A 16,150-nucleotide genomic window follows, 5' to 3' on the forward strand; every position below is an offset into this window, starting at 1 on the left:
CATGTTCCTACACCACCCAGGGTTGTCCTGATGAGTTCAGATTGTGTTCTGGTCTTTGTCCCCATAGACTGTGGGCTCCCTACAGGCAGATCAATGTCTAACTTTCCCCACTAATTGTCAAAGTTTAATGCAGCAACAATATTTGAGAGGTATTTATTTGTATATTTATTTTAGAGAAAGAGAGAGAGAGAAAATCTTAATCAGGTTCCACATTCAGTGCGGAGCTTGATGCAGGGCTCTATCCCACAACCCTGGGATCATACCTGAGATGAAATCAAGAGTCAGACACTCAACCCACTGAACCACTCAGGTGCTCCTGGAGAGGCCTTTAAACCAGTCCGGTTACTTATTAATAAACCATAGTGTGGGCACTCTTCTCCCTTGGACAAACTTGAGGAAAATCAAGTTCAAGTTTTTCAACTCTCTTTTAGACTCTACTGTTCATCAAAAACGTTTCCTTTTACAATCTCACTATATTGTTTTGGCACGGTAATATCTTTACATTGGTGGATTATGTGAGGCCTGCTTCCTGAGCTGCAGAGAGGAGTGATCTTGTCAGAGCTGGGTGGCCTTGTTGATTTAACAACACAAACTTATATTACTTGGTCCCATGTGTTTGTAGCACTGTAGAGCCGCCCACACCAGATCATCTGGTGTACGTAAAAGCCATCTGCGTTCTAGTTTGCCATCCCTGATCAGCGGTGTTGCGGAGGTAATCATGCCTACCTCGCAGGGTTGTTGAGAATTAAATGGGAAGATGTATGCAAGCATCCAGCACAAGGTCAGCCACAGAGCATGTATTCGCCTAGTAAGTTGTTCACATCCAGGAGGACTTATTTCTAAGGAACTGTGTGATACAGGACCACCCGCACCGGTTTAAACACACACAACACCCACAACACCCACCCACCCACCAGGACGTAGCATTCTTTCCCTCTTTTTTGGAAGGAGATTTCACCGCGGGCAGAAACGTGCTCAGACTCCATTTCCCAGCTGGGTGAGCTGCTAAGGTTAAGTGTGTAAGATGTGGGTAGAGGCTGCTGGAAGGGGCTTCTGGAAGGCCCGTCCTAAATCAAGGAGGTGACTGCCGGAGCTCCCCCAGATTTGCGGTCGGAAGCCAAGCCGTGAGGACAGAGCGCAGAGAGCCTGGGCCCCTGGGGTCCCGAGCTCCCCTTGCTCTTGGAGGGGAGGCAGCCTTGCGATAAGGCTCGGGGTGTTGGGATTTGGGGGTTCTGCTACACGCAGGCGAACCCCATCCGCCGCGCGCTGGGGAGCAGGTGCGGGCCCCTTGGGACACTCGTGGGCCGGTCGCGGCCGTCGGGGCGGGGTAGCTCGGGGGCGGGGCCCAGGTTCCGGCTCCCCGTCCCGCGGGCACAGGCTGGCCGAACCCGGGCCCTGCCTTCCCTTCCCGCGGCCGCCGGCCTCCGAGTCCGGCCGGGAGGCGGGATCCTGCGGCCTTGCCGCGGCCCGCCGCCGCATCCCAGGCCGCCTCGGGCTGCCATTGGCCGGCGCGCGTCACGTGCGTCGGCGGCGGGGGCGAGGCGGCGCGCGCGGCCCGGGAGCGGCCCAGAGCGCCTGCGCCGGCCGCGGCCGAGGCGGGCGCCGGCGGTTGTGTGGCGCCGGGCGGAAGCTGCCGGGCGGCTGCGGCGGCGTCCTTGGCGGGCGCGGGCGGCGCGGTGAGTGCGGGCGGGCGGCCGGCCTGGCGCGTCTCCTCCAGAGGCGGAGGTCGGCCCTGCGCTGCCGCCGCCCCGATCCCGACGCGTCGGCCGTTTGTGGGAAGCGCGTGAGGAGAGTGGGGACCGGGCGGGGGGCGGGGGTCGTTCCGCCGTCCGCGCGGGGAGGCCGAGGCTGGGATGGAAGCCCGAGCCCGCCACGGCGGTCCCGGGGGCCCCTGGGCGCTACCCCGCCGCCGGCGACTTGGGACCGCGCCGCCTCCCGCCTCCTGGTGCGGGTGCCCCCAGGTGCGGATGCCTCCCAGGTGCAGGTGTCCCGCCGGGGTCTGGGACGCCCCCTGGTGCGGGTGCTCCCTGGTCTGGTTCTCCCGTCAGGTGCAGGTGCCTCCAGGTGCGGGTCCCCCAGTTGCGGTGCCCCAGGTGCCCCGCGTCCCGGGCCATCTTCAGGGGCTGCACCCCGGGCTTCGGCGGGGACCAGCTGCTGACCGGGCCTGGCGCCCTGCCTCGTCCGCGCCGTCTGGGAAGGTGCCTTGTCCTCCCTTCTCTCCTCCTTTCCAGTGTAGAGCTTCCTCCTATGCTCCTCTGATCCTCATAAAAAAAATTCAGGCCCACGACAGTTATTTTAGAAGGTAACATTGGACGCTATGGAAAGGGGTCTGAGAAGCACAGTTTCCCCCAGTGCAACCAGTGTGGCAGAATCACTTCCACACCCTGCCGAATCCCCCTACTGATGATGAATGAAGTCTCCCCGGTGCTCCTCGTATAGATTGTTCAGGGTCCCAGCATTTAGGAAAATCTTCGGAGAGAAGGGGCTTGCACTTCAAAATCCCACTTGGAAATCTGGAAATTATCCTGAGGACAAACCTTAACTCACAGTTCTCTTAAAGGCACATCTCATCCTTTTTCCGACTAAAACTGCCTCAACATCTGAAGATTTTCTTTAGCTTTAAAATAAGCAGCACGGTGGGTGTGAAAACGTGTACGTTGGAATGTTTCTTTGCTGGTGACTTTATCCGTTCTTTCTCACATCACTTCGGCCTCACCTAAAGATACATTTGATTTTTTTTTTAGTTTACTCATACATTTCCTGTTCTAAAATATGTAAGTTGAATAATCAAAACATTTCTTTGCAAAATATATTTTTTTAAGTTTTTATTTATTTTTGGGACAGAGAGAGACAGAGCGTGAACGGGGAAGGGGCAGAGAGAGAGGGAGACACAGAATCCGAAACAGGCTCCAGGCTCTGAGCCATCAGCCCAGAGCCCGACGCGGGGCTCGAACTCCCGGACCGCGAGATCGTGACCTGAGCTGAAGTCGGCGGCTTAACCGACTGACCCACCCAGGCGCCCCCAGGATTTTCTTTTTTCTTTTTTTTTTTCTTTCAGCGTTTATTTATTTTTGGGACAGAGAGAGACAGAGCATGAACGGGGGAGGGGCAGAGAGAGAGGGAGACACAGAATCGGAAACAGGCTCCAGGCTCCGAGCCATCAGCCCAGAGCCTGACGCGGGGCTCGAACTCACGGACCGTGAGATCATGACCTGAGCTGAAGTCGGACGCTCAACCGACTGAGCCACCCAGGCGCCCCACTTTGCAAAATATTAACTGTGTCATTTAACGCACTTAATGTGTTGTTACTGAAAAAAATGGAGTATTTTTTGGTTCCCGTGAAGGCAACTTGGGGTAGAGAAGATAAAGTGGGTTTTGGTTTAAGCAAGAACTCGTATTTTAACCCCAGTTCTAACACTTTCCTGACCTTGGGCCAGTGACTTCCTGGCTGAGTCTCACTTTGCTCATCTTTAAGATGGGGACAGTGCCTCCAGGGTTTTATTTGGGACAGCATATGGAAAGGCCTGGCAGGGTACTAAGCACAGGCAGTTTTGTCCTGTTCTCTTTCACCTTCCCTGTTTTCAGAGATTAGTGCGTTCCCATACTGCTGTAATATTCCAGGTCATTTTCATTTCCAAAAAAGATGCAATTTATTTTTGAGGACCTACTGCATGCAAGGCATAAAAAGAAAAAATCAATAAAAATAATAACGAGCCATGGGGCGACTGGGTGGCTCAGTCTGTTAAGCATCTGACTTTGGCTTAGGTCATGGTCTCATGGTTCGGTTCGTGGGTTTGAGCCCCGCGTCGGGCTCTGTGCTGACAGCTTGGAGCTTGGAGCCTGCTTCGGATTCTGTGTCTCCCTCTCTCTCTCTGCCCCTCTCCAACTCGTGCTCCTTCTCTCTCAAAAGTGAAATGAAGACATTTAAAAAAATAACAATGAGCCACCTTTTAAATATTTTTGAGAGATCTGTGGGCACGGGCTATTTATTTAGCTCCTAATCATGCTTTCCTTTCTATGACTAAAATCATCCATCTGTTAATTCAGTAAATGTTTATGAACAATTATTGGTGCCAGGCTTTGTGTTAGGTGGAGGGGATATACCAGTGAGGAAGGCAGACAGGGTCCCTGATCTTACAGAAATTATATGGGAGAAAAAATACAAGCAAATATAAAAACAAAGGTAAGTACAGATTGTGATAAATGTTTGAACAGTACAACTACAAAGTCTCTGAATGTTAGCATGATGAGGAAATGTGTTTCTCACTGAGTTTGATTTGTAACAAAATAGTGGTTGGGAAATTCTCTTAAACTCTTAAAGTCTCAATTAAAAGTACATTGTGCGTTAGAAAATAGGAAACTTCAAGAAAATAAACGAGCACAGTTGAAGATTTCACAGGTCTGAAATACTTTTCACAGTTGATCCAAGAGATGTACCTTAAATTTGTTCTATAAAAATGTCAGTGCTTTGACAGTTCTTTGGCTTAGCTTACAAGAAGTTATAATCGTATTTTTTCTTGGAAATCATTTCCTTTAATGGCAATTAGTATGGGCACCTAGTTTTGTAGAAAATTGTGTCCCCATAAATCTTTCTCCATGATCTCGAAAACGTACTGATCCTCAAGCCCATGAGACTTTTAACACGAACAGTGAGTGTGGACTGACCATTAAACAGATATCTGAGAGAACAACTAGCCCATGACCTTAGACATCGCTTATAAGGTACATGTTTTTATTTTTCTAGTTGATCAAACAGCAATAGATCTGATGACAGCAAATTGAACAAATTGGATTTTTAAGGAAACTGACTTTTGCAAGTGACCAGTTACGATGATGAAAATCTGAAACTCCCTAACTACTTACACTTGCATGAAAAAAACTAACAGAAATATTAACAGGCATTCTGCTTATCATTTTCTCAGTTCGTTATTAGTCATGTTTCCTGGGCTGTCTAGTTAAGTATTTGGACATAACTTTTTTGCCATGGTTTAAAACCTAACAGTTGTCCTCTTGGTGGTAAACCTTATGATTTTAGTCCATGATCGTTTTTTGTTTTGTTTTGTTTTTTTTATTTTAGAGAATGAACAGAGGGAGAAGGGCAGAGGGAGAGAGAGAGAGAACCTTAAGCAGGCTCCATGCTCAGCGCAAAGCCCGACATCCATGACCCTGGGATCATGAACAAGTTGAAATCAAGAGTTGGATGCTTAGCGCCTAGTCCTTAACCTCTTGATTGGCAGGTACCCCCCCCCCAAGGCCATCAGCTAGCCTCCTTGTAGTTGCTATGAAAGAGCACTTCTGCCTTTTGTTCTTTATCTGTGGGCACGAACACCTGTCAGTCTCTGGATCAGAGCTTTGTGTCTGAGTGCTGTCCCGCTTATGAGCATAGGAGCCGGCCAGGTGGAGTAGGTGGAGACCAGCTAGGAGAAAGCCCGCTAATAGTTTCTTGAGGGAAATAAAAGTCTTTTTGGTCTGGGAGTCATTTCTTTTCACTATAGTTCAAGCAACACCATTTTTTTCTGCACGGTCAGTGTAGTAATTTGTGGCGTTCTACCCTTCAGAAGGAAAGATGTTTGGCCCTATATGTGAACTCAAGACTTTATTTCATCAAAAAAATCCTTTTGGGGCGCCTGGGTGGCGCAGTCGGTTAAGCGTCCGACTTCAGCCAGGTCACGATCTCGCGGTCCGTGAGTTCGAGCCCCGCGTCAGGCTCTGGGCTGATGGCTCGGAGCCTGGAGCCTGTTTCCGATTCTGTGTCTCCCTCTCTCTCTGCCCCTCCCCCGTTCATGCTCTGTCTCTCTCTGTCCCAAAAATAAATAAAAAACGTTGAAAAAAAATTTTTTTTTAAAAATCCTTTTAAGTTTATTTATTTATTTTGAGAGAATGAGAGTGAGCAAGCAGGGTAGGGGCAGAGAGAGAGAGAGAGGGAGGGGGGGAGAGGGAGAGAGAATCCTAAGCAGGCTCTGCACTGTTAGTGTAGAGCCGGATGCGGGGCTCGAACTCACAAACCGTGAGATCATGACCTGAGCCGAAACAAAAAGTTGGACGCTTAACTGAGCGAGGCACCCAGGTGCCCCAATTCTAGTTCTTTTTAAGCAGATGTTTTATTGCTAGAATAAGGACCAGAAGAATCCATTTATTGAATTGCTCTACAGGATAAATTTGGAAACCCAAACTGCCTGTCCAGGAACAAAATCAATTATCTGCTCCTTTCCTTCCCTAACCCTGGCCTCTCAGCCTTACTGCGCACCGGAGGGGTCTCTGTCGGAAGAGATCTCTGAAGGAAGATTTATCCTATTGGTGACAGGTAGCACCTTCAGTTCTCTTCTTTTCAAACTTTGTCAGCCAGTCCTTGAGAATGTTTATTTTTTACTTTATTTGCTAGAGGCAGAGCATGAAGAGTGGACTTGAGGGGATTAGGGTCAGTGTGGAAAAGTAAAATCACATGCTGGAACTTTTCCTCAGAATTGTAGGGAAAGGGGAGATGGCTGACTGAAAATATGTTTAGAGTTGAGTAATAGATATTCAAGTTTAAAATTTTTGTGTCCCAAAGAAAATGGCCCAATTTCAAAATTCTGTCTAGCCTTTTGTATATTACCTCAAACTTGGTAGCAATTTTGTTGTGTCTATCACTGATGGGCAAATATATTTGACTATTACATTGTGGCTGTTTTGAAATATACAATAGTTTTGTCTTTATCCCCCAATGAGAAACTATGTATAAATTGACTCAGGCCACAGGTTAAATTTACAGCAGATATTAGAAACAATGGCAGGAATATATTGTAACATGTAGCACGAAAGTAAATAACTAAGGCTGTGTGTAATGTAATAACCATTACAACTATCGGATCTTTTGAAAGTGGAACTGTATTCCTATAAAAGTAAAACATCATTGAGTGTAAAAATTTAGAAGATACTGATAAGCCAAAACGAAAAAAAACCTTGCAACTCCAGCAGCGTTAGTATCGTATTAGTTGAGCTCGCCTTTGTGGATCTGCGGTGGATTTACTCGGGATGGTGGTAGACAAGCCAGCTGTCCCGTGAGCGCTGGACGCTGCGTCTCCTGCGAGCGCGTGTAGTGTGTGCTCTCTACTCTGGGAGTTCCGTGAATGGAGGCACTTATTCTAAGGTCAACACCTTTTGTCCACTCTTTTTTCCAGACTGTGACCTCTCCGGACGTCTTCAGACCTCTGGCTCCTCGGGAATCTTTAGGGAAGGGCCCGGTGAGCTAGCGTTTCAAGTCTGTGGTGGCCACCTGAGTAAGAACTGAAGAGTGGCCGAATATGTACTGCGAGTAATAACGGAAGCCGTAGGAGCGGGTCAGGGGAAGTCAGCCACCTGGTGTCTCTCAAGCGCTTTCTCTCCGCCTGTGTGGACGTACTGTGTGTACGGTTGTCGTGTTTGACTTTGCTTAGCGGGAATGCCTTTCCGTTTCCAGCCAGCTCTCTGCATGTCCGTATGGCCCGGAAGTGCTGTCCTGCAGTTCTGTCCCTGCAGGCCAGGCCGTGCCCTGCCACGGTCCCTCCCGACCCGCGGGCCTCCTTGTGCTCACCGCCGTCAGTGCTGTCGTGTCTTGAACACATCTCGGGCTTCTCGCTTCATGTCATAGGCCCACCTGAACACGCTCACCGTCACCGTGCCCTGTGAACACTGGCGTCACGCTGTGCCCTCTCCTGCTGGCCCCCGTGGTTGAGCTCCTGGTCTCTGCCCCGAGCTGACTCGTGTCCACACGCCCTCCATAAGCCTGTTTTGCAAAGGTCCTAGCACGCATCCAGCTTAGCCTGTGTTTAATTTTGTGAGTATAAAGCTGTACAGAATCAACTGTTTTCTTTCAGCAAAAGCTCATTGGGAGCAGAGGTGATAAGCAGGGGCTTTGGGGAGGCTTTCTCCTCTCGGTGGTCAGTTGTGTGTGTTTCCTGGTACGTGTGGGAAAGCATTCTCGTCTGGATAATTTTCTTCTCTTCCCTCTGATGCAGCCATTCCATATTTCAAAACAGAGAAACAGAATGTTAATTATGTGTGGAATTTTAAAGTGTTCATGCCCTTAATGGTCTAAAGTTCTATAAAGTGATCGTGGAGTATTTCTGCTTTTCATTTTGTGCTGTCCAAAGTCTTATTTTCTAATTGCCTGTTACTTGGATCAGTGGTGGCCTCCTTGAGTCAAAGTACAGGACTCCGCCATTCATGTAGACAGAAAGAAAACTGAACAGTTTTTCTGCATGTTAAGTTTTAGACTTTTAAGTTCTGTACTTCTAAAATGCTAATTTCTCTAGTTGATTATAACAACATAGAATGGAAGTAATATCCTCTTGTCACATAAGTGGTGAAATTTACTGGTTTCAGTAGAGTGAGTCCTGTTGCATTGGGCATTTGGGGAAGAGATCGTAACATATATTAATCACTTACTTGGTGCCAGATGTTGACTCCAACTCAGCCTGTGAGGGTGTCCTGAGCCGTCCCTCAGGCCACGCACCTCAGGAACTATTTGGTCTTTGTACTCCCCCATGTTCTCAGAGCTCTTGGCACCTCGTAGGGGCTCAGATATTTACTATATTGAACTGGACTGTTGTTCGTGTGACTCCCTAAGCATTCTGGCGTCTTCCCCTCTAAGGTATACTCTGGTGTGTCCCCCTGCCTTCCGACTTTGGGAAAAATATACCTGCACGGTGACACAATTTTGTATTATTGAGCATGTCAGAGGTTTCTGTTCCCAGGTAGATACAACTGAAAAGTGCAGTATTTATTTGCTGCTCAAACTGTTCCAACTTTACCATCGAGAGCTCTTTCCGGTGGTTTCTGTTTGTGTTTGGAGCACTTGCCTACTTTCCGGCACCACAGGATGCGTCAGATTCATCTAGTGTATTCCCTGTCCCAGCCCTAAAATCAGCCATTTCAACAAGGATCCCCGGATCCTGGTGTTAAAAGCCAGGATTTGCTCTGATGTGCTCGTCGCTGCTGGGGTGTCCTTGCTTTTAGGTCCCGTGAGTGAGCAGAGCTAGGAGATAAATATGTGGATATTGACTCACCTGTGTGTGCACACATCTCTGTAATATTTCCACTTTGAGTCGTCGGTTTCTGTATTAAGCTAAATAGGAGTTCCGGCTGATGCCTCAGACTCTAATTCAGAACCCCCCCACCAGGTTCATTCTGGCCTTTTCCCCGGTGCTTACTTGTTATCTGTACCCTCCATCTGCAACAGCGAGAGACCCGGCTTCTGCCATTCACCATGTTTCTACTTGACTTCTCCATTCCAGGATACGTGGGCAGGGGTATCAAGATTGTTAACCAGCCCCTCCCTGAGAAGTCGCATTTCCAGCTACAGTGGAGTGTATGGTTCCTTTTGACTTTCAGTCTCCGGTCATTTCCAGAGTTACTCAGGTCCCTTTCTGCCATCCCCCCTCCTCCTCCCCGTGAGGTTATTCACACATTTGTAATACAATTAAATTCTTTTGTCTGCATTCCCTGCTGGGGTTCCCCACTCTCCACCCTCCTAGTTGATTTTTTTTAGTTTGCATTTTAAAATATTGCATAAAGTTTATTCTTTGTGCTATAAAATAGTTCTGGGAGGGCTGACAAATGGATAACATACGTATCCATCACTGTAGCACTGGACAGAATAGTTTCATGGCCCTAAAAATTTGTGCTTTACTCGGTCGCCCCTCTGCCCTTTTCAGACGTCTTGCAAAGACTGTTTTGTCTCTTTTCCAGAAAGTCCTATAAATGGAATCTTACAGTGTAATCTTACATGGGATTCTTTTGCTTAGCGTGCTACATGTAAAATTTATCCACGTTGTTGCATAGAATAATGATCCTTTCCCTTTAATCACAGAACAGTGGTCTAGTAGGTTTTGTGACAGGTGGGTCATTTCCAGATATTGGCGATTACAAGTGAAGCCATCGTGAAGATTCACATATGTCTTTTTGAGTGGATGTGTTTTCAAATTAGTGGGGTAAATAGCTGAGAACAGTTTCTGGGTCTTACTCTAGGGCTGTGTTGAGTTGGCTGAGAGACCGCCACACTGCCTTCTACATGCTGTACCGTTGTCCTCTCTCCCACCAGTGGTGAAAGAGGCTTCCTCTTGCCCCCCATCTGTGCCAGCAGTTGACATTGCTAGGTTTTCTTGTGTTTCTGTGTTTTGCTGTTCTGACATAGAGTGGTATATCATTGTGGTTTTAAGTTGCACTTCCCTATACGAAGCATCTTCTCATACGCTTTATTTTCATCTGTCTGTCTTTGGTGAGGTGCCTGTTCACATCTTTTGCCCATTTTTTTTCTTTCGGTAGAAACTAAAAAGTATAATATAAAGGTTTTATTTTTAACTTCAAAATAAAGCTCAAACAATACAGAAGTGTATAAAGGGAATAAGTAGGACAAATGCTCCCTTTTTTGCTCCAAATGTAAATCTCTTAAAACTGGTATTAACAGATTGACACATATGGCACCAGTTTTCCCTTATGTTTCTAATTCACAAATGCATTTTTCTATAATTTTGAAGTTTTTTTAACACATAAATGTAACTCAACCCGAACTATTACTCTGCAACTTGCTTTTATTTTTTAACTTACTGCCGTATTGCAGTCAAGTTCCAGCTCAGTGCATGTAAACATAACTTGGTGAGAATGTAACTGGCTTGTGTTCCGTGAGAAATGTATGCTAGCATTTGCTCAACCATTTCTTACTCAGAAGTATTCAAATTCATACCAGTTTCTTTTCTACAAGAAAAATTCTGCAGCAACCACAATTTACACACCCTGATGTCCTTTTCATTTTTTTCTGAAATAAAAATGCAATATGTGGGGCGCCTGGGTGGCTCAGTCAGTTAAGCACCCGACTTCAGCCCAGGTCATGATCCTGCACTTCGTGGGTTGGAGCTTGGCGTCGGGCTCTGCGCTGACAGCTCGGAGCCTGGAGCCTGCTTCAGATTCTGTGTCTCCCTCTCTCTCTGCCCCTCCCCTGCTTACACTGTCTTTCTGTCTCCCCAAAATAAACAAACATTTTTAAAAAATACAATATGTAAATACCTATAATATCTCCAATTAACCAACATATGAGCAGGAAAGAGTAGTTATCAGTCATCCTGGGAACCTGTCCTCCCACCCCTGCCCTCTCTCCTCCCTTTCTCATTTTGCCAGTTTTTAGGAATGCTTGGGTGGCTCGGTCAGTTGAGCGTCCCACTCTTGATTTCAGCTCAGGTCGTGATCCCAGGGTTGTGGGACTGAGCCCCACATCAGGCTCTGCGCTCACAGCATGAAGCCTGCTTAGGATTCTCTCTTTCCCTCTCTCAGCCCCTCTCCCCCGTACTCGCACATGCTCTCTCTCATTTAAAAAAAAAGAAAAAGAGTTGTTCTCTTATTCAACCTTTAAAGTTGTTTGCATGTGTTTGATGCGTGTCCTTCATCAGACATGGGATTTGCAGGTACTTTCTCCCAGTCCGTCTTTTCATCCTCTGTGGCTTTTACAGAGTTCAGGGTTTTCATTTTAATTAATTTCAACTTAAAAGTTTTTCTTTCATAGATTTGCTTTTGCTGGTATACTTAAAAACTCATCACCAAGACCAAGGTCATACAGATTCCCCCCTGTACTTTCTTCTAGAAATTTTATAATGTCTGCATTTTACATGTAGGTCAGTGATCCATTTTGAGTTAATATCTGTGTGAGGTTCAGTTTGTTGCATATGTACTCCAGTATCTGGCATCACTTGTTGAAAAAGCTGTTCTTTCTTTATTGAATGGTCTTCGCACCTTTGTCAAAAACTGTGTTTTTGTGGGTTTGTTTCCAGGCTGTGTTCTGTTCCATAACATGAGTTGGTTCTTTCACCGGTTTATAGTCAGTCTTGAAATCAGGTAGTGTGAATCCTCCAACTTTGCTCTTTTCCAGAATCAAATTGGCTATTCTAATACATTTACTTGTTCATATAAACATTAGAATAAACTTGAGTGTGTTTCCAAAAAGCTGGCTGGGATTTCAGTAGGAATTGCATTAAACCATTGATCTGCTGACATCGTTACTACATTGAGTCTTCCAAATACAAGAACATGAAATATCTCTCCCTTTATTTAGATTTTCCTTGATTTCTTTTGATCAGTGATTTCTGGTTTTCTGTACCCACATCCTGTACATATTTTGTTACATCTATACCTCAGGACTTCTATGTGGGGAGGTGCTGTTATAAGTGTATTATTTTTTAAAATTCAAATTCCAAGTGTTCATTGCTGGTATATAGGAAAGCAGTTGTCTTTTTTATCTTGATTATGTCCCTTTCAGCTGTGCTAAATTCACTTATTATGTACAGGAGTTATTTGGTAGATTCTTTGGGGTTTCTGGATAGAGAGGTATGTTGTCTGTGAATAAAGATAGTTTTATTTCTTTTTATTTTATTTTTTTATTTTTATTTTCTTTCTTCTTTCTTTCTTCTTTATTTCTTTTTCTTTTCTTTTTCTTTTATTTATTTTTATTTCTTTTTATCCAATTTGTATACCTCTTCTTCTTCCTGTGTGATTACACTAGCTAAAACTTTTAGTATGAAGGTGAATTAGAAGTGGTGAGAGGGAACATCCTCCTTCCTGATCTTGGGGAGAAACTTAACATCTCACTATTTCGTGTGATGTTAGCTGCGATTCTTAAAAATAGTCTTATTAGATTAAGGGAGTTCCCTTCTAAGTTTTTTGGGTTTTTAGCATGAATGGATGTTGAACTTTGTTTCTCCTGCATATATTAATATAATCATATCTTTTTTCATTCATTCCATCAATATGATGAATTACATTGATTTACAGATGTTGAATCAGCCTTGCATTGTTGGAATGAACCCCATGTTACCATGTATTACCCTTTTTATATAGTCAGTTTGCTGGGTTCATTTTGCTAATATATCTAAATTCATGAAAGATCTTGGTTTATAGTTTTCTTTTTTGTAATATATTTATCTAGTTTGGGAATAAAAGGTAATGTTGGCCTTACAAAATGAGTTGAAAGATGATCTCCCTTCTGATTCCTGGAGGAAATTGTAAAAGTGGTATTGTTTCTTCCTTAAATGTTTGGTAACATTCACCAGTAATACCATCTGAACTTGGTGTTTTCATTTTGGGGGAAGATTTACCACTGATTTAATCCTTTTCAGGTGTAGGGCTGTTCATATTATCTGTATTTCCTGGGGTGAGTTTTGGTTGGTTGCACCCTTCAAGAATTGGTCCATGTTATCTAGATTATCAAATTTAGGGGTGCCTGGGTGGTTCAGTCAATTATGTGTCTGACTTCGGCTCGGGTCATGATCTCACAGTTTGTGAGTTTGAGCCCCACGTCGGGCTCTGTGCTGACAGCTTGGAGCCTGGAGCCTGCTTCGAGTTCTGTGTCTCCCTCTCTCTCCCCCTCCCCCCTCTCAAAAATAAATAAACAGTAAAAAAAAAAAAAATGAATTATCAAGCTTATGGGCATAGAATTGTTTGTGCTATTCGCTTAACTAACTTTTTGATGTCTGTAAGATTAGTAGTGATGACTCCTATTTTACTCCTGATTGGTAATTTGCGTCTTCTCTTTTTTTCTTAGCTCTTGGTTTGGTTTATTGTTTCCTTCCTTCTACTTGCTTTAGGTTTTGTTTTTCTTTATCTCATGTTTGAAGTTGGAAGCTTATGTTATTGATTTTAGACGTGTCGTCCTTTCTGTTGATCTTAAAAGTAAAACTGCTAGTTATTTTACTCTGTACAGGAGTAGAAGAATTGCAATCTAGGACGTTCAGGTTACTACAAACCATAGGTAAACTCAGAGAACAAAGCAGAAGAATGCACTTTTATGGATGAAAGGGGGATTTGCAAAGGCTGTTCTGCACAAAAGTCCAGTGGAGGTAAATGGGAGTTTCAGGGTGGTGCCCATCTCTCATTGGCTGGGCTGTGAACATCTCACATTGGCTGGGCATTACCATCTCTCATCTCTTATTAGCTGAGCTGTGACCCTCTCTCATTGGCTGGATATTACAGTGTCTCATTGGCTGGGCTGTGACACCTCTCATTGGCTGGCTGTGTTCTCTGTCATTGGCTGGACTGTTGCCAAGTCAGGAGAAAATCTTCCTTCGTCTTGCAGGGGTGGTAAAGTGAACTTGGTCCTGACTGAATGCAAGGTAGGGCTCTTCCTGTTGCATCTGCAAAGGCTGCAAGCAGTGGGGGAGAGGGGCATGAGTGCTCCCTCGTCGGACCCCCAACTCCACTCTAAGTAAGGTTTCCTTTACTCATTTTCACATTCCCCCTTTTAATCAAGAGCTTTCCCCAAAAGCAGCACCTGTCCCGAGTCAGGTTTTCTGTATTTAGTGGTTTAGTCCCTCAGTGGCAGGGAGGACCTTTGCTGGTTGTCATGTCCTCCATCGGAGGGAAAATGCATAGCAGTTGGAAACCACTTCAGGCCACATTTGAGTAACGAGGAAGGTTAGGAGGGAGAGACCCTCGGGTGGTTTCCAACTAAAGTTTCTGTCTTCTTAACATTGTAAGTGTTGGAAATCACCTTGAAGCATGAGCTAGAATCACCTTATTGGGTACATTGTTTTTACAAAAGTTTGACAGGTAATAAAATGCAAAACCTAAAAATAATTATACAAAACAAAAAAAGTAATATGACAATAACAAATTACATTATAGTCTACAAAGTTTTCCCGTTGAGACTTCACGATGCCGCGAGTGAGTGTGACAACTCTGAGGACTGAGCGTGGCGTGTGCACAGTGCAAGTGTGGTAACATCACACGGCCGAACAGTGCACGCCTAACTAACAAAGCACCTGAATGGTGAAGTGGGTTTCCCGACCACCATGATGTGTGAGAGGGGCCCCCAGGTAGGAGCAATCTTCTTTAACAGAATTTTAGCCACAGCAGAAGCATTGGCCTGTCTACAAGGGGAAGCTTCGGTCCGGTGGCAAAACATACAGACCACGACAAGAACATATTTCTTTCCGGGGTGCCTGGGTGGCGCAGTCGGTTAAGCGTCCGACTTCAGCCAGGTCACGATCTCGCGGTCCGTGAGTTCGAGCCCCGCGTCAGGCTCTGGGCTGATGGCTCGGAGCCTGGAGCCTGTTTCCGATTCTGTGTCTCCCTCTCTCTCTGCCCCTCCCCCGTTCATGCTCTGTCTCTCTCTGTCCCAAAAATGAATAAACGTTGAAAAAAAAAATTTTTAAAAAAGAACATATTTCTTTCCCTGAGGTAGGGAAGCCGTATGAGATCCATTTGCCAACCTCTAATGGTCCGTTGGGTGGTTCAGAGTCTGGGAGAAGTGCGGTTTTCCCTGGATTATACCTTGGATGTGGGACGAGCGAAGTAGGCACTTTCTGTGGCCCTGTTATCTTTTCCGCACCGGTATTGGTCCACAAGTGCCATCACTGTGTCAGGAGACCAGTGGTTGAAAGCACGTACGGTGGTGAGCAGTGGGGATTTTGGAACTTCTGTGGGCAGATTGTTATTTGGTCCACACCAGAGTTCTCTCTTACTATCAAACCAACAATGACTAGATTTCTAATACTGTTTTTCCTTTTCTGGGGCCAATTTTTGGGGTCTCTGGTCAGTTTTTCCAAATTATCATTTGAGAGAACATCCCTTTGGACCAGGGCAGAGGTCTGGCTGTTGGCCTCCGAGAGAACAGCATTTGGGGCAGAAATGTCAGTGAGGTGGTTTCCTTTGGCCTCCAGGGACTCACGTCTGGAATGCCCAGGAACCTTGGTAATGGCCAGAGCAGCCCTTAAAAATATGGCACGTGATATATTTAGATACAGCCATTTAAAATTTTATCTCCATTGGAGGTAAACCTCGCTGTTGCCATACTATTTCAAAGTCCTGAGTTACTTACTGGAAGGGGTACCAGCTCTTGGTATAAATGCCTGTGGTTTTACCCTTGGCCAGGGTATCCAGCTCGAGTCCGGGCATGTAACTCAGCCTGTCTGGCTGAAGTAGGCAGAGGTAAAGGTGCCCCCTTAGTGACTTCAGAAGGGGTTCCAGTAGCACTCCCAGCACGATATTTATCATTTTCATCCTTTAACTAAGAACCATCAGTGAACCATTAAAAGTCTGTATTTCATCTGCAGAGAAATTCCTGTAACTTGTCACAGGGCGTCAAAAGGTGATGTGTCAACATCGAGCAGTCGTGAGGGTCTTGTCAATGAGGGAGGAGAGAGGAATA

The 16,150-nt window shown here is 45.6% G+C and overlaps 1 protein-coding gene across 1 annotated transcript in view; it reads left to right on the plus strand.

Annotated features, from left to right (window-relative positions):
• Positions 1–1,644: 1,644 nt before the first annotated feature.
• Positions 1,645–16,150, plus strand: part of PTPDC1 (protein tyrosine phosphatase domain containing 1) — a 64,926-nt gene continuing 50,420 nt past the window's right edge. Inside the window, exon 1 of the mRNA XM_047100701.1 lies at positions 1,645–1,676. The gene's annotated coding sequence lies outside the window, so the exon portion shown is untranslated. The remainder of the gene's footprint in view (positions 1,677–16,150) is intronic.

The sequence above is a fragment of the Lynx rufus genome, unplaced genomic scaffold, assembly GCF_022079265.1.
Source record: "Lynx rufus isolate CCGP_SWC_20201006 ecotype Redwood Valley unplaced genomic scaffold, mLynRuf1.p SCAF_10, whole genome shotgun sequence".
NCBI lineage: Eukaryota > Metazoa > Chordata > Mammalia > Carnivora > Felidae > Lynx > Lynx rufus.